At 48.4% G+C, this 25688-nt stretch overlaps 1 long non-coding RNA gene across 4 annotated transcripts in view; it reads left to right on the forward strand.

Annotated features, from left to right (window-relative positions):
* The window catches only part of LOC105992351, a 123705-nt gene that overhangs the window by 92873 nt on the left and 5144 nt on the right, over positions 1–25688 (forward strand). The window lies entirely within an intron of this gene.

Consider the following 25688-nt stretch of genomic DNA (forward strand, 5'->3'; position numbering starts at 1 on the left):
CGTGACTGGCGTGTGACTAATTGCTTGCTGATCCAATCTAGCTGGAGCAGCTGGTGAATCTGGGTTTCTCTCCCTGTGTTTTTCTTCTTCCAGGTTCCACAGATGATCTAGGGAGAATGTCTTCTTGGTGAGAGTGGAGGGCAAGATCAAGACCAGCTCTCTTGGAGCAGGGTTGCACTACACTTCTGCTGGGCTCTCACTGCTGGCAGCCCATTGGCCGAGGCCAGTCATAGAACTGAGTTCATTGTACGTAGGGTGGAGTGGAGGAACGCGAGAATGAAGGTAGAGGGACCTTGTTTGCAGTACATCACTTGCAGTGAGTGTCATGTCAGGTGTCCTTTGGGCTCCTTTGAGCTTAATATTACTTAAACATCATTGCACTGTTAGAAAGAGAAAGGAGAGTGCCAGGCTAGCAAGTCTCACTCAGTGCCTGGACCAATCACCGCAGGAGATTAGAAGGTGATTCCCTGGCTGGGTAGGACTAGGGGACTTTCTCAAGGTGGCCTTAACTAGTACCTGTTTCCTGTGGGCCCGTGTGCTTGTGTGTGTGTGTGTGTGTGTGTGTGTGTGTGAGAGAGAGAGAGAGAGAGAGAGAGAGAGAGAGAGAGTGTGTATGAGAGAGAGAGAGAGAGAGGCAGCCCCAGGTGACACAGATGAGAAATCCATTTCATCATGCAGTGCTGCTTGGGGAGCCAAAGCTATGAGGAAGAGAATCCTACCCTGCTTGCTAGAACCCTTGACTTCCTCCAAGCATCCCGATGGGTGGTCGCCCCACACCAGGACACAGCAAGAGAATTCCCCGGGACAGGCAGGGAGTCTTTAGGGAAGAATCCCTTGAGATAGCAGTGTCACGGAGAATCCTTGAACCCGAGCTTAGCTTTGGTTGTGTGGGCTGGGATGTAGAGTTCAAAAACATTTCTAGCCTTGAGAGCTGGAACAAAGTTAGGAAGCTGGCCTCTACATAAGTCCTTCATCCTCATAGGGCTGGAGCTGTTTCTCCTCCTCCTTCACCCAGGCCAAGTCCCCGGAAGGGCGCTACAGTTCCCTACTCAGTTTCTTTGGGGACTTTGTATACTCTTACTTGCTTCTTCTTGTGCCAAGAGGATGGAGCTAAAGGTGCTTCATGGGTGGCCAAAACTTGCTTAGGCACCTATTTCCTTCATCAGCTCATCTCCCCAGTCCTCTTAATGGGAATCTAAAGGTGACTTCGTGTGCCCCTTTTTAGTCTTGGCCTTGGGCTTGACCTAAGAAAAGAGCAGAGCCTTGAAAGGAAAAGTCAGAAACAAGATGCTTTGCCCTCCTCCCCAGCAAGCCTGTCTCCCCACACCCGGGAATCTACGGGAGAGGAACCACCTGCTGCTGCCTTGGCCTGTGCTTAGGCTGTGATAGCATTGGGAACACACAGAAGACAGAAAAACAAACATATTACTCACTGGGGACTTCCATCCTTGAGCCACTGGGCTGCAGACAACTCAGGATTTATCAGGCTTCCTGGTAGATCCAGCCCATTGGTGTTTAGGACGACACTGACAGCCATCTTCCCTCATCCTCCATTGGTGGGGCTCTTACTTGTATGTCAGGTACCTTGCTAGGTCTTGGGGGAAATAATGAAGAGTGAGACATACTACAGGGGACAGACAAGTCAGACTGTGGTTGTCTCACAGATGTCTATATTTTCATCAAGGATTAGGACAAGGATTGTAGATGAGGTGAAGATTAGGATCTAGTGATAAGGCTGATTCTGCAGGATAATCGGGGTGGACCCGGTGCCATTGCAAGTACCCTTTGAAGAGTAGAGCAGATTTGACTAGTAAGGTGAGGTGTCCATACAAGGAGAGATCGGAGCGGCAGCTCCAGGAGCCCGCCGGTGCTGGCAGCCCGTAGCAGTGGAGGAGGTGACCCTGGCATTTTCTTTTGGTGCCTCCGGAAGGAACCAGACTGGCTCCTTTTAGTTCCTTCAGACTTCTTTTAGGTTTGGATTTCCAGAGTTGTGAGAGAATACATTTGTGGTTTCAGCTGCTGCGTTTATGATCATTAGTTACATCAGCAAGAGAAACTGGAGTGTTTGTGTGATGTCTGAATACCATTCTCCCGTGGTGATGGAGGTGCTAGCCTGGCTCGCTGGTTTTGGCCCACAGCCTTGGCATCCTCATGCCTGCATTTAGTTTCTGCTAGTTTAGAGGGCTTTTGCTCAGTCACTTCCCAAAGCCTCAGGTAGAGCTGTCATCTGTAAAAGAAGGACATTAGCCATTTCCATCTCATGGTGAGATGTACATTGCTTTGCCAAATGCCTCTGACAGGTGTGTGGGACAGCTCAGTATCCGGGGTCCAGAACCTCTGGCTCCCAACATGTGCAGTACCCAAAGCTCTTTTTCTTGATTCTCTTCCCTCCTTGAGGTGGTTGTTGGGGTTTTGTTGTTGTTGTTGTTGTTGTTGTTGTTGTTTGTCAGTCGTGGGGCTTGAACTCTGGGCCTGGGTGCTGTCCCTCAGCTCTTCAGCTCAAGGTGAGCGCTCTACCACTTGAGCTACAGCGCCACTTCCGGTTTTCTGGTGGTTTATTGGAGATAGGAGTCTCACGGTCTCTTCTGCCCGGGCTGGCTTTGAACCTTGGTCCTCAGATCTCAGCCTCCTGAGTAGCTAGGATTACAGGCATGAGTAACCAGCACCCGGCGGTTGTTGTTGTTGTTGTTTTTTCAACCAAACTTCACTTGTTAAGTATTTCTGTCATAGCTGAACATGTGTGACCTAGGAAGGGGGAGGGGTCACCAAGCCAAATTGACACATTCTGGCCTGTGTCAGGCAAAGATGCTTTAGACGACAACTGTGTGTGTGTGTGTGTGTGTGTGTGTGTGTGTGTGTGTGTTTTCTGGAAAGGAAAGTTCCACATCTGCAACTATTGCTGACCAATTGGAAACCAGTCTGCAGCCCTCGGGAGGAGTCCTGAGACACGGATGTACTCGTTTAGTCATTTGAGATAAAGGCTTTGCATCAAATGTCTATGGAAGGACCTTTGATAGCCAGCTTTTTCCCGGAGTCCCTGTGCCAGCTTCTCCCCCTTAGGCCTGAGCAGTGCTATTTATTCCACTGGTATTGTTCAGTGTTGGCCAGGTGTCAGGACTTCCTGTGGGCTTGAGGATGCGCCAGCCATTGGCAACTTGGCCATTGCACTAGAGGAGGCCTGGAGCCATAGTGGGGAAAGAGAGAGGGAGGAAGGGAGGGAGGAAGGGAGGAAGGAAGGAAGAGAATGAGACACTGAATGAGAATAGGATTTCTGGTGCAGTTAAGGCTAAGAGGGATGGCCAGATGCTGGTGACTCATACGTACAATCCAAGCTACTCAGGAGGCTGACATCCAAGGTTGCAGTTCGAAGCCAGCATGGGCAGACGAATCTAAAAGATTCATATCTCTAATATTAGACAGCAAAAAGCTGGAAGTAGAGGTGTGGCTCATGTGTAGAGTGCCAGCCTTGAGGGAAAAGCTAAACACACACACACACATGTACACACATGCACGTACATGTGCGCGCGCACACACACACACGCATACACACACACAGAGCTAGGAGGGAAGTGCAGGATGGTGATCTGTGGACCCTTTGGTTACTTTTTTGGCCAGCCCTGCATATCTCTATATCTCTCACATGTACCTCTTTACAGGCCTAGCTTCCTGCTAGCCTTCTCCCTAGGGAGAAAGTCTTTCACTGCTTATGAAAATAGGCTCCGTAGTTGATGTTCTGCTAACAACAGGCCTTTCCAAGGTGGGGTAACGGCCTGCTCTCATGCTCCGTGAGCAGACACTCCGGAAACCTTCAACTGGTTCCATTGACAAATCTCTCTCCCCAGACTTGGGTAAGGCCCGGAAATCAAACTTAGTGATCTGCACAGGGAAAATGGTAGATTCCTCTTCCTCCTCCATGACTTTAGCCAGGGTCTCAGTCCACAGCTGGGTTCCTTGGTCTCTTGCCTTTGTGCTCAGGTCTGGGCTGTTGGAGGAGCAGAGGACAGGTAGAAAGGACAGAGGGGATCTACCTTGCTTACCTGGCTGCCCTGTTCTGAACCACAGCAGACCTTTTCTTTTCTTTTTTTCCCCCTCCTGACCACAATCAGATGTAGTTCTTTCTGCCTTTGTTCTCTGAGATTCTTGTGACCGTTGGTGTGTGAAATTGTAGCTGCTTGGCAGTGGAGTTCAAGGAGGTTGTTGAATACCTGCTCAGGTTCCCGCTCCCCCCCACACTCCTTCCCTCTCTCCTTCCCTTCCTCTGCCCTTCCTTCCCTGGCTGCCACCCCATTCTTCTCGTTAGTTCAGAAAACAATCTACAGTAGCCACCTTAGGGACTCTTCCAAAGACACAGACGCTACCTGGTGCCTCCTCACCTTTAGCCAGCACCTTGCTATGTGTGCCCTTTCCTTTCTGCTGCCCTCCGGTCATCATGGCTATTACTTAAGGACACCTGGACCCTTTCCAGCTAGGTGGCCTTCCGTGCCTCATCTGGTACTGGGAAGTGGACCGTCAGGAATCATTCCAGCCACAAAGCAACAATCCAGCTCAGGGATGAGATCTAGAGGGCACTGAGTGAGAATGGTCTCTGGACCATGCAGGGCAGGGTATCGCAGTCTTGGAGGAGCTAGAGGCATGGCCAGGTGTCTGGATGTGTATCATCAAAGGTGGTGTGTGCAGGGACGGGGGGGGGGGGTCGTGGGTGTGAGGAACTAGGAAAGAGGAGCCTAAGTTCCTACTGGGAATTAGAGAGTGCAGGTGTTTCTTTTGTGGGTGAGAGTGGGATTTTTCTATTGCAGATGTTGATGAGACATCTAAGAATTTTTTTGATTGAGGAAGAAGCTAGCTATGTGCATCTGGAGTGAACACCTTGACTAGGTGTCCAGAGGTTTGGTTAACTACCAATTCAACTGTCATTGTGAAAATGTTTTTGCTGGGTTTTTTTCTTTCTTTTTGAGAGAGAGGAAACCTATTGGTGCAGCCCAGGTGGGCCTTGAACTCTCCATCCTTCTTCTTCTGCTTCCTGGTGCTGGGGTTAAAGCATGAACCAACTATACCTGGTTACAGTGATTTTTCAGTTAGGTTAACACTTAAATTAGTATGCTGAGTAAACAGAATTACCCACCATAATGTAAGTGGATCTCATTCAATCAGTTGTAGGCTAAAAAAAAAGAAAGAAAAGAAAAGATCATGGTCTCTTGAGACACTGGGAAGTGAGGATTCTAACTCTGATACAGCAGTTCTGTCCAACTCTGACTCTTGTCTAGCTATTGCATCAATTCTTTCCTGAGTTTTGGCTTGCTGGTCTGCCTAGCTGGTGTGGACTTGGGAACCCCTGTGATTGTGAGCCAATCCCTTAAGACTGTTTCCACAGCCACACCCTATTGGTTCTACTTCTGTGGACAACTCTGAACTAATTCATGCAGGAAAGTGATCACTCTGGGAAGAGGAAAGCATTTGAATTCATAGTTGAAATCTCAATTCATTGAGCCTTAAGGTTGTGATCACCTAACAAAGGCAGATATGGGCAGAGGAACAAGTCTGTTGTGGAATATAACGCGGGTCATGAGGTTCAGAAATCAGTGTGTGTGTATGTGTGTGGTGTGTGTGTGTGTGTGTGTGTGTGTGTGTGTGTGTGTGTATGTATGGTACATGGAGTATATATAAGTAGGATATATAAGTAGATGAATGAGGCCAGTATTTAATGATCACTTAGTATGCACCAGGTACTCAGTGATGCCTCTTATTGACAAGAGAGCTATCCATCTTTTGTTGTTGTTGTTGTTAGCAGTTTAAATTTTATTGACCTCCCAGTTTTTTAAAAAAAGTTTAAGGTCATACCTCTAAGTTTGAGGTACTATATACAGATCGTGCAGAGTATGAGTATGAAGAGCAAGCCATCTTTTAATGTTTGTTTTTCCTGGAGCTTTGGGACAGGGTCCCAGTGTAGCCTTGGCTTTATTTGTGTGATGCAGTGAACAGTCTTTGTGTTGTGGTCCCTTCAGGTTGGGTGTGGGCAGCAGCAGAGCCCAGCTGTTGCTTCTCCTGTCAGACGGACTGTTTCGGCATCTTCTGGGCCAGTTTTGGTTCCCTTGCCCTCTAGCCTCTGGAAGCCATCTAGCTTCCCTCAGAGCTGCATGATCCTGGTTATTAAAACATGTACTGCTTCCTTACTGGCAAGTCCCAGTAAAAATAGTTCTGCAGCCCCAAGAGACAGAGTCATTTGAACTTAGTGACTCGAAAAACATTTGGTGTGAATAATGCCAAGTGGAGTGCCACGGTAATGGTCTTTGTTCCTTGTTTTCTTTGTGAGGCGGAATGTTTAACCCATATTTTCCAAGAACTGTGTAGGTGGGTTGCTGGGGACAATTGATCTTTTAGAGAAGTATTGTTCTTTGAGATGTGGAAACCATGAAGCAGAGACTCACATTGAGCAAGAACCGTCCGATGACCGGGCCTGGGCTAATTCTGGAGAGCATGTTGCAATGTGTTTGGGCTTCGTGTGCTTGTAGGTTGAGTGCCCCTTACCCAAAATGCTTGTGACTAGCAGGGTGAGAGGGGCACTGGGTTGTGGCACTGGCCCCGCCCTGGGCTGCAGGGTGGTCTGCAGCAATGCTTCTACCACTCTGTGCCTCCATCAGCAAGGAACTGGGCAAGGTGGTTACTGGGGGATGGGTCTTTGGGAGCTGGCTGTCCTTGTAAATGACACCTCCCTCTCTCGGTACCCTGCCTGCCTGCTGCTGTCCTGTGGAGGGCCTTCTGGGACTGCCGGGTTAAATTTGGATTCTGTAATGCAGTGAAATGCCCTGGATTTCAGACTTGCCTGTGAACTTCAAAACACTCAAAGCACCGGGGACCTGGGTGCCCAGCTGCAGCACATGGTTGGTTTGTTGTTCTTTGCAGGTTAGCACAGGCGGCTCTCCTGATTTGTTATGTTTTGAAATCACAACAAGTATTTTTCAGTGACCTGGGTGTAGCAAAGCCAAGCCACAGTGCTGTTGCCTAGAAAGGTAGAGAGGGGGCACAGCCTTCCTTTGTCCTAGATGAAAACTTCTGCTTACAGAGGGACTGGAGGTCACCTGCTCTGTCCCCAACACCAGCTCCTCGGTGGCATTCAGAGATAAAGGAAATCAAATATTGCACCATCTCCATTTTCTGTGTCATAATCTATCCTGAAAATCTCTGTGTGTGTGTGTGTGTGTGTGTGTGTGTGTGTATTGTTGTTGGTTTTTTGAAGCAGGGTCTCATGTCATATAGACTGTCTCCAACTCTCAATCTTCCTGCCTCAGACTCTTTCGTGCTGGGATTATAGAATTGAGTCAACATGCCTGGCCTTTTCATTCTTTCCACATTGTTACATGATGCCCTGTGTTTTCTCTGTTGCTTTTCATTAATGCCCATTTTCTTTTCTCTGTTTTGCTTTTTGTATTTATACTTCTGGTCTCATGTCAGGGGGGTCACACAGCTTTATTCTTCCTTCCCTCTTTCCCACCCTCCCTCCCTCCTTCCCTTGCATCTCTGCATCTGTTTCCTCCTCTGGGCTGTTCTCCTTGCAGATCTGACATAGGGGCCAAATCCAGGGGTTTGGTATCTGGGACCACAGCCCAAGGGGATGAAGTGCAATCACTTGGTGGGAATACTGGAAGCAGTTTCTCTGTAGTCTTGTAGAGTCTGAGACCCTCTGAAGCAGATGCTTGTCTCTCAAAGCAATAGTCAGTCATTGGGCCCCTCTGTGTTTCGGAATCTCCTAGAACTGTCATGGCCATCTCCCGCCCCTCTGCCTCACCCTTTCCCATGAAGGTCATGAGAGGGCGTGAGGGGACTGTCCTGGACCAGTTTTAAAGTGCTCCCATGGAGGGGTGTGCACAGGGAGTGAAGGTAGCATTCATTTTTACAGATGGAGAGAAAGCCACGACGTTCCCTTACTTCCCAAATGGGCTTAGAGGCAGAGGCAGAGGCAGAGGCCTCCTCTGCGCCTCACACGTTGGATTCTTTCCTGTGATCCTTCTTGCAGAAACCCTGGGGAAGATCTGTGGTGTGGCGCTAGGCATGGAAGCCTTCGTAGGTGCCATTCATGTTCAGGCTGCCATACCCACCGGCCTCCTCTGCTCTTCATCACTCCTGCCACGTGAGCAAGCTGTGTAGTCGCAGTGTATAAGTCTCCCATTCTGTCCTGTGTGTAAAATGGGATTCATGCTGTAGGCTTTCTTCTAGGGATGTTGAGCAGGGGGATGGGATGGGGATGAACAATTTCTTGTGAAACATTTGTTAATATTCTGCTCACCTTAGGTCCTCAGCTCTGCCCAGACCTGGGCCCCTCCCATCCTGGAGTTCTCTCCATACAGCTGGCCCCTCCCTCTCTCCGCCCAGACCCACCTGAACTCCCATCTACCTCACTTCCTATCCCCAGACCCTCCTGCTATCTGGATGGAGATGGAGGCCATGTGCTCCCTCTTGGGGGGAACTATGGCTCTTCTAATAAACATTATAATAATCTTTCTCTTATGCCCACCTGCCTCTGCGTGGTCCCCTGAGATGGATGTGTGGGATCTTCTTCAACATTGACCTAACTTTAGAATGAGGCTTGGCATACAGGAAGTACTCAACAAGCAACACACACACACACACACACACACACACACACACACACACACGGAGCTTAAACGACATTTCACCGGATGGAGGAGCCTTTCGTGGCCCCTGTGGCTAGTCCTCCCTCAAGCCCCCATCTCTCTGTCCTTTCTGTCCGTTATTTACTTGTCTACTGACCACTGTCCGCTGCCACCTCCACCCCGATCAAGGCAGAAATTTCTGTTGCTTTTGATTAATGTCGTTATTCCTTGGAACACGAGAGGTGCCTAGTAAATTTGTGCTGAACGAATGAATAAATATTGAATCTGTATTTTAGAGATGACCTTCAGGCACAGAGAGAGATAAAGTCTTTAGCTCAAGGTCACCCAGTGATAGGCAGGCAAATCTGGGCCCAAAGCTGAGTTGTAATAAAAAAAAAATCATGCCAGAAACAAAGGAAGGAAGGAGAGAGAGGAAAGGAGGGAGGGAGGAAGGAAGAAAGGTAGGGAGGGAAGGAGGCAGGAAGGGCTGACGAAGTTGTGAGATATTCCATAGAAAATACCCAGTTTGTTGCCTGGTTTATCATCAGCCTCAAGTGTCTGGTGACTCCTTGGTATTCTCAATGGATCTAGCGCATTGTGTTGCTCTCTGGTGTTCCTTGTTTGGCATTTCTGTCTGTCTCTCCTCAGGGTGGGGACAGAGCCTTGAGTAGTGTAGCCTCCACCCCCTCCCCTCCCCCCAATTCCTGATATGTGTTGATACACTCTACTGTAAGTGCATGAATGAAGCAAAGAAATGAGTAAACAAATGGCCTGGAGGTTTGCCTGGGCCAGGCTGGCCGGTCGGTCGTCTGGGGACATGGCTTCCTGGACTCTTATCCCTTCTTGTCAGATTCAGATCCAGGACAACGGTTCCGTTGTTCCATTGTTCCCAGATAACACCTCCTATCTGAACGTCTGTGTGGGGCAGCCCCGTAGACACACCCCAGAGCCTGCCCTATCACTGGTCCCACTTGGACCCCCTGCAGCCGCTAGTAGAGCCTGCTCTGAAGACAGCTTTCATGTGGCCGCTGGGCTCCTTAATCCCACTCCCCCAGGGTAAAAATGTTCTTCCACAGAACATTAACTCTGTAACAAACTCTTTCTTGAAGTGTTCATAAAGATCTAGAGGACTCAAGAAGCAAAGATGATTTACATTTGGCTGCCTCTTCAGCCCGACCCACAAACACTTTATGTGATAGATCTGTTCTCATCCCCATTTTACCACCGGAGAAACAGAGGCTGCAAAGTTGGGTTTCTTTAAAGACCACACAGTATTTGTGGCAGAGACTGAGACTATAAGAACCAGACATCGATTCCTAACCCAGAGTTGGTTCTACATTAGTGACCAACATGGCTCAGCTTGTTCATTTTCTCTCCACTTCCTTCCTTCCAGGAAGGACTCGGGAGGCGTTAGAGATGTAGGATACTAAGCCCATGGCCCCAGTGGCTCCCAGCTACTCAGCTACTAATCCCAGCTACACAGGAGGCTAAGATATGAGGATCGCAGTTCAAAGCCAGCCTGGGCAGGAAAGTCAGTGAGACCATTACTTCCAATTAAACATGAGAAAATCGGAAGTGATGCTGTGGCTCAAAATGATAGAGTGCTAGCCTTGAGCAAAAGAACTGAGGGACAGCACCCAGGCCACCAGTTCAAGCCCTACAACTGACCCCCCCCCATGAAGGTAGGAAGGAAGGAAGGAAGGGAAGGAAGCAAGCAAACAAGCAAAGGAGAGATGTAGGATACTTAATTAGCTCCTTGTAAGCATCCAGGCTCTCCAGGAGCTGAGGTGGCTTCTAGAACCTTCCCAGCCGGACAGTGGAGAGCTTTATCCTCTGCCTTGTTTCCCTCTCCAGCTGGACTTGATTCTTATACCTATTCTTAAGCTGGGTTGAATGTTGGGGGTTCAGAGCCCTGCTGCTGGTATCCCACTCGTGAACTTGGACATCACCTGGCGTTGGGTCTGGGCATGGGGATTTGTGCCCCTGCCCCCAGGAGACCTTCTCTGCAGCACTGCGGTTACAGGGACATGGGAACCAGTGAGACTGAGGAAATTCCCAGACTTCCACTTCACACATAGTCCCAGCGGGAAGCTGCTCGCCTCTGCTGCCTTCACAGCAGCTCTGTTCTGGAAGGTGCTGGAGGAGGAAGCCCGCAGGTGAAGGGGATGGGGGCTGTGGCTGCAGCTGTTGTGCCCGGCCCCTTCTGTGTGCAGGCCCTGCTCTGAGCAGCTCCTCCCGTTCGCAGTCCGCAGGGGGCCTCTGCGGACAGGACTTCATGTCACGCATGAGAACACTGTACATGAAGTGGGCGGGGGTCTTGCTCGTGGTGGGGTGTAAGGAGTGACTGCCTGGCTCTGGTAACCAGCTTAGCACCACTTGCAGGATGGCCTCGGAGCCGTGCTATCCTGCGTAAAAATGTTCTCTCCTCAGTTCATCCTCCAGCATGAGGCAGATGTGCTGTGAAATGCCTTCAGGTCCCCTCCCCTGCTTTGCTCAGGGAACTCCTGCTCAAATATCCACTCTGTAACTTGCCTGGAAAGGGGGAGCCTTGCTTCCTTCCTTTTTTTTTTTTTTGTCTGTCGTGGGGCTTGAACTCCAGGCCTGAGTGCTGTCCCTCAGCTCTTCAGCTCAAGGCTAGTGCTCTACCACTGGAGCTACAGGGCCACTTCCGGTTTTCTGGTGATTTATTGGAGATAAGAGTCTCATAGACTTTCCTGCCCAGGCTGGCTTTGAACCAGGATCCTCAGATCTCAGCCTCCTGAGTAGCTAGGATGACAGGCGTAAGCCGCCGGCGCCCGACTTCCCTGCCCTCCTTCTTGCCCTGCCATCTGTGATCCCCCCGTGTCCCATCGCCCCTGGGGACCCTGGGCTCTCCATGAGAGGCCTTGTCCTTCCACGCGTTTCCCCTGGGTGCTGGCCAGGCCGCCCTCGTGGGGGCCTCCTCACACACACATCAGCTCTGCGTCAGGTTCGACGCTTCCGGCCACAGAGACCCACTCTCTTCATCTTCTGACAAGCCCAGAGCTTTCTGGTTGGGACTGAGGCCTTCCTGAAAGGTGCCTTGGGGTCCCTATTGCATAACTGACCTCTGTTGTACTTTCCTGGGTAGGGTAAAAGCATACATGAGTCCTGAGCTCCGGTGGAGATGTGTCTCTCTTCAGTTTTGAATATCTTAAGAAAACACAAGAGTGCTGGCTAGCTGTGGGTATGGCCTGTAGGAAGAAAGTGGGGTATCTGAACCCCGAGCTAGAGAAGGCAGAGGGCCGCAGGAAAGTCCATCAGGAGTGAAAGAGGTTTCGTTTGCTCACGTGTATCTGTGGACATGGCAGTGCTCACCAAGAACGAGCCAGGGCTCCTGAGTAGAGCCTTGCCGCGGTCTGCAGAGGTTGGGCACTTAGGAGTCATTAGCTTGCAAAGGTGCGGTATTGATACTTTGCTGCTGTTCCAGTCAGAAGATTCAAAGGTCAAATGATGTTAAGTAAATTCCCACAGAGACACATGTGTAAGTACTGCATTATATAAACAAGATCTTCATTTCTACAGTCTTTCAAGTAGAAAAAGAAAGTGATTCAATTTAAATATCCATTAGTTGAGGATTAGTCAATTGAATCACAATACATCTATGTGATGGAGTGTTACACAGTTATTAAAAAGAATTAGTTTTTAAAAAATAAGTAGATAGGGTAATGCATACATGCATTGGTTCAGTTCAACCTTCAGTGGAGTATATGTATTTCAAAACATGTTCTATACCATAAATATGTACATTTTTTACCCGTTCACTAAAAATAGTTAAAATAGGCCTGACATTGGTGGCTCATGCCAGCTCCCAGCTCTGTAAGAGCAAAGAAATTGGAAGGATCAGAACATGGTCCAGGGCAGAAAATAAGACCTTATCAAAAAATAACCAGAGCACAAAAGGCTGGGTGTGTGGCTCAAGTGGTAGAGTGTTTGGCTTACGAGCATAAAACACTGAATTCAAACAGTGCTATCACAAAATAATAATGATAAAAATTATAATAAAATAATTGATGGCTTTATGAACTGATAGGAAACAATCTTGAAGTTATATTAACTGTTAACGCATAACGTCAATCTTAGCAGTGTTGACTTAACATAAAACTAGAGCAGGCAATAAGTAAGCCAGGCACCAGAGACATGGACAAGGTCGCTTTTACTCTGCCATTTCTGCCTCTACTGATCAGCAGGGAAAGGCAAGGCCAGGGTCATGACCAGAGCAATCACGTGACAGTTTCCATCTACATTTGTAAGGGAATACATGGGTGAATGGATGGACAGAGGGAAAGTTTTCTTTCTACAGTTTTCTCCCCCCTGCTACTCCTTAAACACAGGAGCTGGAACTTAAGCCCCACGATGAGCCTTTTTCCCTCCTGTCTCTTACCCCTCTTCTCTCCTCTGTGGTTCTCTGCTCTCTAAGACTTCCTCCCAGCCTGCAGAGAAACAAGTAACAGAAATGGACCTTTGAGATTATTCCGTGTAGCTGACATTGTCAGTTAAATCAGGCAGATCTGACCTAATTGATTAATTGAGTCTTTCAAGCTGAGCCAGCTCAGAAGCTGAGCTCAGCCTTCACATCTCCAATCATAGCTGCCGGTGAGTCAGATCTGCTGGGGTCTGAGACCACGCTCCAACACGGCTGCCATGTGGCCTTGACCTTCTAACTTCACCTTGCTGACTCGCAATTTCCTGATCTTTAAAGGAAGGCTAAAACTGCTTCTCTTGAGGTTGTAGTGAGGATTCAATGTGATTACTCCAGTGCAAGTGCCCTTTGGGGGGACCGGGAGGAGAAAATGCTTATTGTACTGGGAGCCGAAGGAGGCGGTCCCCTTTGTCCTCCAGAGCCTCATCTCTCCCAGGGAGACAAGTCCCAAGGCCAAGGCAGAAGAGGTTATAATTTGGCTCTTATTCTTTGATTCAGTACATTTCTCCCAGCCACCAGGGATTTTTTTCGTTCAGCTTAGGCAAATAAATTATCCTCTTCTACCAGGCTCTGTGTTCTGTAGCCAGCCATATGTTTGAGCTTGATAGAGATCCTTATCTGGCCGGGTAATATTACCCAGCAAGGGGATGACATTTGTTATCAGAGGCCCTGAGGAATCAGAGATAGGCCTTTTTCTTTTCACTGGCCACCAGGCCTCTGAGCTGGCAGGGAGCAGGGAGGGGCCGGCACCTGGGACTGGGCATTCTCATCTCTTCAGTCAGCCACTCCTGGTTGGTGGCCTGCCCTGGCGGAAGTGGGCATTTTAGAGATTTGCATCTCGCAGGCACTGATAAGAGGCAGGGCCAGTGAGTGTGAATGGGGAAGGAAAGAGGGAGAAAGCCGGGAGGCTGAATGCTTTGTGGGCAGTCCGCTGCCATGGAGTCAAGACCTAGGGATTCTGCACTGTGGCACTGTAGCTGAGGCCCTGGTACAGGTGAAGGGCTGGACTCTTGGAGTGGGGGGATTGTGGACAACCTCTATCCACCCCAAGCCTTTGGGGCCTTGTGCTATGCTCACCTCTGTGTGTCTACCCACAACGAGGCATCTCATCCCACTGTTCAGTCAAGGCCCACTCTGAGGGTACTGGGTTCCAATCCAGATTCTGGTGTACTCCTCATGAACTGTTGAGCAAGTGGGACCTCTGGACCTCCATAGCGTGGGAGCCTCTGCTCTTTGCCTCGTCACTTGCTCTGGGGGCTCCTTGGTCTCTGGGCTTTCTGCTTCCTCCTGAGATTCTGAGGGAAAGGGCATGATGGGGCCTCCAGAGAGCCCGCCTGGGGCCAGAGCTCAATGCACTTGAGAGCTCCAGGGCGGACAGAGAGAGATCAGAGCTGACCACGTGGTACGGGGCTGCATCCTCGGTCACAGGCACATGCTCTGGACTCTTCCCCTCCCGGGTTTTGGGAAGTCCTGCCCTGTCAAGCCCTGCTCTTCAGTAATAATCTTGCTATCATCAAAAAGGGAAGGAGAAGTGGTTTTCTCTCTTCCAGAACCCCTTCCTGTCAGCAGTTCCTTCCCGATGGCTTCCTTTTCTGTGTGGCCCCTGTGTCTCAGCTCTCTGAACTCCTTTCCTGTCTAGGGCTTTATGTTGGGGGCGCTGAGTTTTCCTGTCTCTCGTGTCCCTTCCTAACGGCCAAGTCCGAATACAGAACATCTGACATTACCCCTCATTAGCCTTAAACACAGTCACTCCAGGACTGAACCAGACTTCCGAGAGTAGCATTTAAGGCCCATCATCCCCAGAGAGCCCTGGGTTCAAACCCCCACTCAACTACTTGCTAGTTTTGTGGGTTGTGCCAGAGTTATGTTTTGTTGTTTGTTTGTTTGGTTGGTTTCTATACTTGGTTGACCTGATATGTTTGTTCATGTGTTTTCTTTCCCCGTGTCCTTTAGTCATCTTTCTTTATTTTCGGGTAGTTGATTGAGCTTCTTCAAAAACAATGATTTTGAAGTCTTTGTCAAGAAACCCATGCCTCTCTATTTCTTTGAGCTCATTATTGGTGTTTTACTTTGTTCCTTTGGTGGTTGCATGTTGCCCTGGCTACTTGTCCTGTGGCCCTGCACTGAACATTTGAAGAAATAATCATCTTCAGGAATGTGCTTACTTGGAAGAGAACATCATTACTAGTCAGTCCAGAGATTTCCAAATCTGTGGCTGGAGTTACTACTTGGAGACTTGGATGGACTAGGCCTGGGTCACTAGGTAGATGGGCCAGTTTCCTAGGCGTTGGGCTGTTTTGAAGTTGAAGACAATTTGGACTGTCTTAGAACTTGGGTCAGTAGGGAATGGACCCAAAGCCTGGGTCCATGAGCAGAGGTCCGGATCCTGAATCCCTGGGGGCCAGTCTTGACTGAGGTCCTGTGGGGTGGGTTACTCACTACACTGAGCTGGCTTGGGGGAGAGTGAAGTTGTCCTTCTGCCCAAAGTGCATCTTTTCTGTCCTTCCTGCCTGAAAGGTTCCACACAGGTGTGTAACCTGTCATTTGCATTTCTTAGCTGAAGGAATGCCTGCCTGCCTGCCTGCCTGCCTGCCTGCCTTCCTTCCTTCCTTCCTTCCTTCCTTCCTTCCTCGCTTCCTTCCTCCTCGCTTCCTCCCTCCCTCCCTCCCTCCCTCTCTCCTCTCTCCCTCCTTTCCTTCTTCTGCTCCCCTCTCTTTTTCAGATGCAGCATTTGAGCTCAAGGCCTTGTGTTTCCTGTACAGGGCTCTAGCACTGAGCCACACTTTTTAGGTAAGCTCTCCCCTGTCTCAGCCATGTGCCTGGGCCTCCACCCTCCCATCCTAGCCTCCCCTGGAGCTGGGATGACAGACGCACACACCTCTACTTGCAGCTTCTTCTGTCAAGATGAATCTGGAGAGTGATTTTTGCCCAGGCTAGCCTGCTAACATCTCGCAAACTTTTCTTCCTGACTAGCCTCAAGCCAAGATCTTCAGAATCCCATTCTCCCATGTAGCTAGGATCACACTCATGAGGCACCCCGCTTGTAAAATGCTGCTCAGGTCCATTTCCCTGTGACGAATGACATCCCTACCCTGCCGTTTTGCTGTCACTTCCCCCTTCTCTGCATGATTTGCAGATTTGTCTCTCTGTCTTCTTCCACTAGCTTTCAACCCAGTGAAGGCAAGGATCTTGGAAACCAGTTTTGACTATCAACAGCTGTAATAATGAAAGCCATTGCTGCTTTCATACTATCTCTGTACTGCATACTGTTCCTAAGTCTATTCTCCTAAGACTGTTGAGACCTGGCCTGGTAAGTGATGCATGCCCATAGTCTCAGCTATTCAGAAGAAGAAGAAGAGTAAAAGAATCCTGGGTTTGAGGCCAGCCCATACAAAAAGTTAGCAAGACCTCATCTCAACAAACAAGCTAGGCATGGTAGAAACATGCATGTAATCTCAGTCACAAATATAGGTAAGAGGATTTTGTGGTCTGATGTTGGCCCTGAGCAAAAACAATGAGACTATCAATAATAATAGCAATAATAATAACTAAAAGCAAAAAATGTCTGGGGATGTGGTTTAAAAATACCTTCCTAGCAAGCATGAAGGCCTGAATTCAAACTCCTATACCACCTGAAAATAAATAAATAAATAAATAGGACTCTTAAGGCACTGTTACTGAGGCCCGGAGAGTAAGTAATGTGGCTTGCCATTTCATCTAACTGGTGGATGGTAAAGCCAGGATTCATAGAACCCACACGGTGGCAGATGGATCTGAGCCACAGCCATCATTCTACTGGGGTTTCTTCTAGCAGTCACCGTGGAGGCCATTAGACCTCTTGGTAAACGGGTGGGACATGAATCAAAGATCACTGTCCTGGATCTCTAGGAAGCCCCGAGTATGGTTCATGCACACACCGTGTGGACCAGGGCTGAGGAGTCCAGCAGGCCTGCCTAGCATTTATTCCCATTGGTGATTGTGAACAGGCTATGTGGCTTCCTTGCCCCTTGCCTTGCTTCCGTCAAATCAGAGCCTTGCTGTTCGTCTTGGAGGAGATAAGGAAAAGAGACTTTGTGAGGTCAGCTGATGCGTTACACTGTATGTGCAGAAAAGTGTCACTGGCCCTCTTGGCTGGGTTCTGGGTTTTAAAGTCAGGTCACGCTCCTTTTTAGGAGACGGTAGCTGGGAGGGAGGAGAGTGACCAGGAGGGAATGATTTTGACTTAGATTGCAGGGAGAAGGCTCAGTTGCCGCAGCTCACAGAGGAATGCGCTCACCTTCCTTTTAGCCTTAGTATACCATGACGTCAAGTCAACATGGCCACCAACTTCTTTTTGCAACTGTGTGGTGTGTGAGCTTTTGGTGACCAACTGCCCCTGCCACATGACCCAAGGCCCCTGCCTCCCCCAGTTACTTACTGGCTCTGCAGTCACTCTGAGTCTTTCAACGCTGGTTGCTTTTCTCATGCAGAGATGCTGCTACTCCTGACCTTCCTGTCCTGTGATCTTGCTTTCTAACGGGGCCCCAGCTAGGCCCAGACCATTGGTTTTAGCTTTGTGACCCTTTCTAGGAAATCCAACTAGGTGCCCTGAAATACAGTTTCTTAGTACTGTGAGAAATACTTCACTCAAATCCTCCTTCCTTCCTCCATCTGCTTTCCAGCTCAGAGACTTCCCTGCCTCACTGCCAGCTTCATTTCCTTCTACATTCTGTGCATCTGCTGTCCTTTCTGTACTTTTCCTCATTCTGGCCTCCAGATTAACAGCCTCCCTTTGTCAAAGGAACCAGCTCACTGGTGTCCTGTCCTGTAAACCAGCTCTAGCTGCAGATTCTATCCTTAAAGATGAAGCCAGGCGCCTGTGGCTCACATCTCAGAACTCAGGAGGCTGAGTTCTGAGGATCACAGTTCAAAGCCAACCCGGGCAGGAAAGTCCAGGCGACTCTTATCTCCAATAAAAAACACTAGAAAACCGGAAGTGACGCTTTGGCTCAAGCAGTAGAGCGCTTGCCTTGAGCTGAAGAGCACAGGGACAGCGCCCAAGCCCAGAGTTGAAGCCCCATGACTGACGGGAAGAAAAAAAAAAAAAGATGAGAGAAGAAGCTGGGCGCCAGTGGCTCACACCTGTAATCCTGTTACCTAGGAGGCTGAGATCTGAGGATTGCAGTTCAAAGCCAGCCCAGGCAAGAAAGTCTGTGAGACTGTTGTCTCCAGTAAACCACTAAAAAAACCGAAAGTGGTGCTGTGGCTCAAGTGGTAGAGTGCTAGCCTTGAGCTGAAGAGCTCAGGGACAGCGCCCAGGCCCAGAGTTCAGGCCCCACAACTGACAAAAAAAAAATATATATATATGAGGGAAGGACATTTGGCCCCACTACAGCTGTGGACAGTTGACTCATCCCAGATATTGGACTTGCTATACTGGAAAGTCATGGAACCTTCTTAGCCTCAGGCCTAGACTAGAGAATGGAGGCCTTACTGACCTGAGAAGAGCTCAAGTTGGCTTGCCTTTTTGGTTGGTTCTCTCCCTTCCTGATTGTCGTTCTGGGAATCACTGTGGCCCTGAGGTCTGCACCTTCACCAGAGCCAGCGGCTTAGTACAATGGACACTTACCTCCACCAGCAGCAGATGTCAATTCTTGACCAGCGTTCTGAAGCCAAATTGTTTGACTTCTAATCCTGGCTCCTTTATTCACCAACAGTGTGATTGTGGATGAGCTTCTTAAGGATTCTGACTTCACTGCCTCTGTAACATGAGCTACTGGCAGTAGTGTTTATCTGTGAGAGATTGAGCCCCTGGGTCCAGTTCTTTACTCCTCCATTAAGAAATTATGCATTTGGGCACCAGTGGCTCATGCCTATAATCCTAGCTACTCAGGAGGCTGAGATCTGAGGATCATGGTTCCAAGCTAGCCAGGGCAGAAAAGTCCCCGTGAGACTCTTCTATTAACCACTCACAAACCAGAAGTAACACAGTGGCTCAAGTGGTAGAGCACTAGCCCTGAGCACGAAGAGGCTCAGGGACAGCGCCCAGGCCCTGATGGGTTCAAGCCCCGCATGGGACCAAAAAAAAATTATGCATTCATGCATGTCAGTGTGGGTAGCTTGCACTCCTTCACTTTGGTCTTGGCCATGTGACTTGCATTGGTCCATGAGAAGTCGTTGGCCTTATGACCTTTGTTGGCCTCATGTTCCTTTTATGATGATGACATGACTTTGGCAGCCCCTGGGCCAGAGGATGGGAGAGATGGCATAAACTCAGGGCTAACACCTAGCCTTCAGCCAACCTCAGACAAGCATTGCTTTTATCAGCCAAACCCCTGGGCAACCAGCAGACAGGAAGAGCGAGAAAGAAATGCTTGTCATTTATGTTATATCATTATATGTGGGTTTGCGCAGCACTTTCTAGCATTGTAGACTCAGAAACCATTTCATAGGATGATTTTAAGTCAGAGCTGGTTCCTGTATTAGTCCCCTCTTGGCAGTGTAACAGATTATTACCAACCCAGAGGCTTAAAACAGCCATACATTGTCTTGCCATGTGTAGAAGTTTGACAAGGTTCTTGCTATGCTAAAATCATGGAACGTAGGATTGTGCTTCTTCCAGACACTCCAAGGAACAAACTGCTTCCTTCCCTTTTTTGGCTTCTAGAAGCTACTGACATGCCTTGGCTCATATGCTCATCCTATTCCATCTTCAGAGTCAGCGGTATAACAGGTCCCTGTTCCCTCCATAGTGACAACTTCCCTGACTCTTCTTTGTCCTTCTCCCATTTTTATTATCTCCTTCTTCCTTCTTTCCTTTCTTCCTTTTCTTCTCCCCTCCCTCCTTTTTTCTTTTTCTTCTTTCCCTCTTTGTTCCTCCTTCCCTATTTCCTTCCTTTCTTCCCTGCCCTCCTCCTTGCCTCCTCCCTTCCTTCTTCCTCCTGATTTTTGTTTGTTTCTTTTGAAACAGGGTCTTGCTATGTTGCCCAAGCTGCCTTCAACCTCCCCGAGCTCCAGTGGGTCTTCTGCCTCAGCCCAAAGTACTTGAGACTACAAGTACCCCACCATACCTGATTTCTTTCTTCTATTTTTCAAAGGTCTTTCAGACAACATTTGGGACCACAGAGTAATCCAGAATAATCTCCTTATTGTAAGCAAATTGACTTTATTTAGGTGGCAGTAATGTTGCCTCTCTTAGCCCAGCCCAGGCCTTTAAAGTGGCACCTCACATACCCTAAATGCCATTTATCTGTGGGATGGAAATGTCCCACCTGACATGCGCACAGCCTTCTCTTTTAGATGGGTTTTCTTCTGCTGAAGAGGCTGTCCCCAGGAGACCAGGAGGTGGACAGGAGAATGAGACAAAGTGCTTCTCCTCAGAGTAAACTGGGTTGGAGGGTGAGGCTTTGTGCGGTATTGTTAGAGCCACAGCAGACTAAGTAGTCACCTCACAGGACTATCTTCAGTGGGCCCCTCGGGCAGCGGGTTTTTGAGATGGAAGGGGTGTCGTGAAAGTGGCCTTGGCGCACAGCACAGAGCACAGGTTTTCTAGGCTGCTGATAAGGCTTCTGCATCATTGTCCAGGTGGGGTCTCGGTGTTCCCACTGTCTCCTGGCAGACATGGCTACACCAGCACTGGGGACTGGTGAAGCCACCAGGAGGCCTGCTCCTATCTCCATGTGCCGCCTGACTCCATCCCTGCATCTCAAAGGCTCTCTGATCTCCCCGTGGACAATAGGTTGCAGGGAAAGAGCAACTTCCTGGCCTGGCTGATAGCAGTTTTGAAGGAAATGGCTGGCTTCTGTGGGTACAGGAAAACAAAATCCAGCGTGTGATAACTTCTAGCCATTCTGAGCTCTGCTTTGACTAAGGAAGCGGGTGCTGCCGCTCTGTTCAGGGCGGGGGGGGGGATGCGAATGGCAGAAGGGCACCTTTTGGGTCAGAACTGGAGAAGTGGGAGGTTTAACCAGTGGGAGGAGAATAGGCAGGATTTGGAGGCGACCTGTGTTTCTGAGATTCCATCAGTGACTCACTGTTATTGCAGGAAGCAGTTGTTTTCGCACCTCTGCACTCTGGAATTCAGCCCATTTCCAGTGCTACTTGTGTCACTGACCAGCCAGCAGTGTGACCCTAGGCAAGGCTTTTACTTCCTCCCAGCCTCTTGTTCTTTGTGGGGGTATGAGGATTGGATTAACAGAGTAGAACTTTTGCAAGGAATAATCAAAGAGGTGTGTGTGTTTGACAGTATATGCTGTAGTGAATATACATATATACGTGTGTATATGTGTGACTGAGCATATAACATAAAGATGTGTATATACATATGTTTATATATACATATATATGTATATATATATATAGTTGTGTGTGTGATTTCTATTCAAAGAATTTAGTTATTTCAGCAAAGCCTTTTTTTTTTTTGCCAGTCCTGGGGCTTGAACTCAGGGCCTGGGCACTGTCCCTGAGCTTCTTTTGCTCAAGGCTAGCACCTTACCATTTGAGCTACAGCGCCACTTCCGGTTTTTTTCCTGTGTATGTGGTACTAAGGGATCAAACCCAGGCTTCGTGCATGCAAGGCAAGCACTCTACCACTAAGCCGCATTCCCAGTCCTTTTCATGCATAGCTCTTAAGGACTAGTAAACACCCTGGGTCAAGCACTGGTATTCTTTTGAGAAAATTTTAAAATTTGACCAGAGAGTTGGTCCTTAGGTAGGTCTTTTACTTTGGTCGTCTCCAAGTGCTGTTTCTCCCGCACAAGCCGCTCTCAGGCCCATTCTTGAGCAACATCAGAAGGTATATGCAGGTGTCTTTGAAACATCCCAGTTCTGCTTCATCCAGCCCCAGGCCTCTTGAGTCAGAGAGGTCTGCGTCTTCTGCCAGCTGCTTGGCTGGTTGCCATGGAGATTGACATGTGCTGCTTCTGCTTCCAGCTTACCCTGGCTGGCCTGTGTTTCCTCCCCTGCACCTTCTGCACTGGATGTTAATTCCTATTCCTTTTCCTACCCAGAATACTACGGATTATTCTCCCTGTGTACAGCTAATGGAAGTGCCGAGTACAGTCATTTTTCTGAGTGGCTGTTCTGTCCTCTCCTCCCTCCTCCCCCCCGCCCCGTTCCCATTATCCTATATCCCTGGAGAGACCAGGTTGAGATCATGGGGACCACTGGGGTCCCCCCTTCATAATGGCTTGGTTCCCCCCTGGTGCAGCTTCTGCTAGTTCTCTGTCCTGCCTAGATGACCAGAGCAGCTGATGTTTACTGAGCCTGAGTCCTTCCCACACAACATGCACAGGTATGGGGATCTCTTATGTGCACACAGTGTTCTTGCTACTGCCTTGCAGCTCACATACAGTGACCCTGAAACCAGAAAATGACAAAATAACTTCTAGAGAGACACAGATCTCAAACCTTCCTGGAATGCCTTTTCTTACTACCGTCCTCAGGTCTCACCTGTAAGGATTGCTTTCAAAGGTGGAGGTCCTGAATGACTTCCCTTTAAACTACAAGAAGAAAATCTGGCCGAGGAGGCCTATGTAATTTAAAGTGTAAAGTTTGCCCTTGGAGTTACAAACAAGTGCCAGAACATAAGGCGTTGTCCTGTGGCTGCCCGTCACTGGGAGATGTGTAAAAAACGTGGGTGTCCTCAGAGGCGCGGTGACCCAGGGCTCCGCGGCTCCCCACGTCCACAGCATAGTCTTCAGAGTGTAAACATGTTTTCTCCCCTGTGTGGTGGCATTTGTCATGATTTAAATTCCAGGTTGTCAGCCCTGCAGAGAAGGGTGCGGATGTGAGTAGTAAATCTTCCCTGTTGGGTGTGCAGGGCCTTGTGACTTCCAGAAGGTTTTCCACACCCACGTGTCCTCACAGCTGTCTCCAGAGGTTACCCGCTCTGCAGATGAGGGACACCATCTGCTTAGCTGTGGGCGCCAACATCAGTCTCCTCACAGGTACCAGGAATCCCTCTGTCCAGGTACTCTTTAACTGAGAGTGTGTGTGTGCTCCAAGGCTGTGTTGACATGTGCTGAGAGACTTCAGGCCCTCCCTGTTGTCCCCTTGGCTGATATCCTAGGCTCTCTGAGCCTTTCTGAGTGATGGGTGCATGCCCTGCCTGGCCTCTGCCCTCAACAGGAAGCTTCTGTCTCCCCCGGCTTGCTTCTGCACTGCCTTGTCTGGTCCCTGACTGTGGTAGGTCCTTCCAAGGGATGGATTGGCCAGAGGAGTTAGTAAATAACTAATTTATCAGCCTGTCTTGGCACAAGTTTTTCTTATTATTACAAAGCACCTCTGAAAACACTTATTCAGAGAGGTAGAAACTTAAATGCACTGATACATGGCCTGTTGATTTGTCTCCACCCATCCATCCCTTTTATGGATGCTCGAAGTTCTTTTCGAAATTGCTGTTTTTGAGAAAGAAGTTACCATACAACATTTCTTTCTTAGGACATCTTCGTCACCTCAGAAGGAAGGTCTGTACTCTTCAGTTATCACCTCACAATTCCTCTCCTTCCTCAGTCACCCATGACTCTCCTTTCCCTTATTATGGGCTGGGGCCTGGTAGGCATTTCACGTACGTGTGATCATATGACAGAGTCCTTTGTGATTGGCCTCTTTCGCTCAGTTCATACAATACTTTATCCCCCTACCTCCTCCCCCTTTTTGGGAGTGATACTGAGCTTGAGCTCAGGGCCTTCCATTTGCTATGCTGATTGGTACTCTACCATTTGAGCTGCACCTCTATTCCTGCTTTTTGCTCATTATTTTTGAAGTAGTATCTCACAAGCTTTTCTGACATCTACTTTACACTCAACCTCCTGAGTGGCAAGGATTACAGTGCGAGCCACCTGCGCCCAGCCCGTATTCCTTTTTTTGGTGTGTGTGCTTGAAAAATACTCCATTGGGTGGGTGCAGCCTACTGTATTTCTTCATTCCTTCGCACTGGGCTGCTTCTATCATCTGGACTGTATTGCTCATGTAGGCTTATGCACAGGTTTCTGTGGGGCTTGTGCTTTCATTGGCCTTAGGTATGCACCCATCTGGAAATGGAGCTGTGGGGTTGTATGCTAATTGTTTATCACCATTTTACAGAACTTCTTGTTTTCCAAAGTGCAGACACTGCCTGCCTTTCCATTAGATGCTGTCTGTTCTTGTTCATTGGCCATGCTCATTTTAAACAAGGGTCCATTTATAGCTGCTTCTAGAACATTCAAGACTGATGCAGTGTTAGAAATCAGCATGGTGGGTCACCCTGGAAAGTGGACAGAAATCTTTGGGAAATGTACAAGGACACCTTTGGGTGAGGGAAATGTTCTGTCTTGGTGCTTTGGTGCATTTGGGTGGGTTCATTTGTCAAATCTTAAACTGGACATTTCAGTGTGCCTAAATTAGGCCTAACTTAAAAGAAGATCGCACAGAGGACGAGTGTAGGATGGAGGGGCTGAGAGAAATGCAGGTCTTTCAGTCATCAACGGGCTGCTTATCTTACCTACTTTCCCATGGACACAGGGACAGTGCCTGGCAGCCAAGGCTAAGTGTACAAGACTCTTAATTGAATGCAATTAATTATGTCTCCATAGGGAGCCTCGTTAGCACCAGAGGGGGAGCAAAGGAGGCTATTTTCCACTCTCCCAGCTAGAATTTGTCGTGGAGCTGACTGGATGGGGGTGGGGAGCTGGGGGTGGTCATGCCAGAGGCCCTATGCTAACTCAGCTGTGTTTCCCTTTGGCATTAAGATAAAATAATGTTAATCATTTTGTATTAGTTGCTTTAAAACCTATTCTTTATTTTCATCTATCAGGAAGTAGAAACCAATCCAATTGGTGTTTCTGTTTTTCAAGGCCACATTTTGCACCAAGATACAGCATTCTGCCTTGATGGCAGAGACACAGTTCACAGGAAACAAAGAAAAGAAAAGGTGAAAGGCTTCCATTCTCTGTTGGAACCTGCAGAGCAATGTATGTACCAGCAAGAATGCACAGCTTAGCACTGGGAAAGCACCACTAGTCATCCATGTTTAAAAAAATATTAAAATTATACAACTTTGATAAACCTGCATAAATTATATCATTTTGTTTTTAGGCTAGAAAATATGTATTTGACTGGGTAAAGCATTTGGAGTGGTAATGGGATTATAATTCTTTTCCTTCTTTATCTGTTATTTATTTTTCCTAATAACCATGTATTGCTCATGAATTGATTTGTTTTTAAATAATTTGGGTTTTCCTCTTAACTAGAAAGATCTTTGGCCCCCCTTTGTAGAACAGACTCCCACCTCACCCCCTCAACTTCCCTACTTATATCTATAGAACTTGATGTGTATGTACCAGTCCTGTGGCTTGACTTCACAGCCTCATACTCTCTCTTGTCTTGCTTGGCTGCTGTTCTTGAGCCACACTTCCAGTCTAGCTTTTTTTTTTTTTTTTTGCTAGTTAATTGGAGAGTCTCATGGACTTTCCTGCCTAAGCTCACTTTGAGCTTCAAACTTCAATCCTCAGATCTCAGCTTTCTGAGTAGCTGAGATTATAGGAATGTACTACCAGCACCTAATCAAAGAACATATGAACTCTTAAGGCAGCCTGGTATGAGCCTTGGGGTCAGCCAGGTCAGGGTGAGATCTCCTAGGATCTGAGGCGAATCACAGGTTCAGTTTTTGGTTTTGTTTC

The sequence above is a fragment of the Dipodomys ordii genome, unplaced genomic scaffold (assembly GCF_000151885.1).
Source record: "Dipodomys ordii isolate 6190 unplaced genomic scaffold, Dord_2.0 Scaffold82, whole genome shotgun sequence".
NCBI lineage: Eukaryota > Metazoa > Chordata > Mammalia > Rodentia > Heteromyidae > Dipodomys > Dipodomys ordii.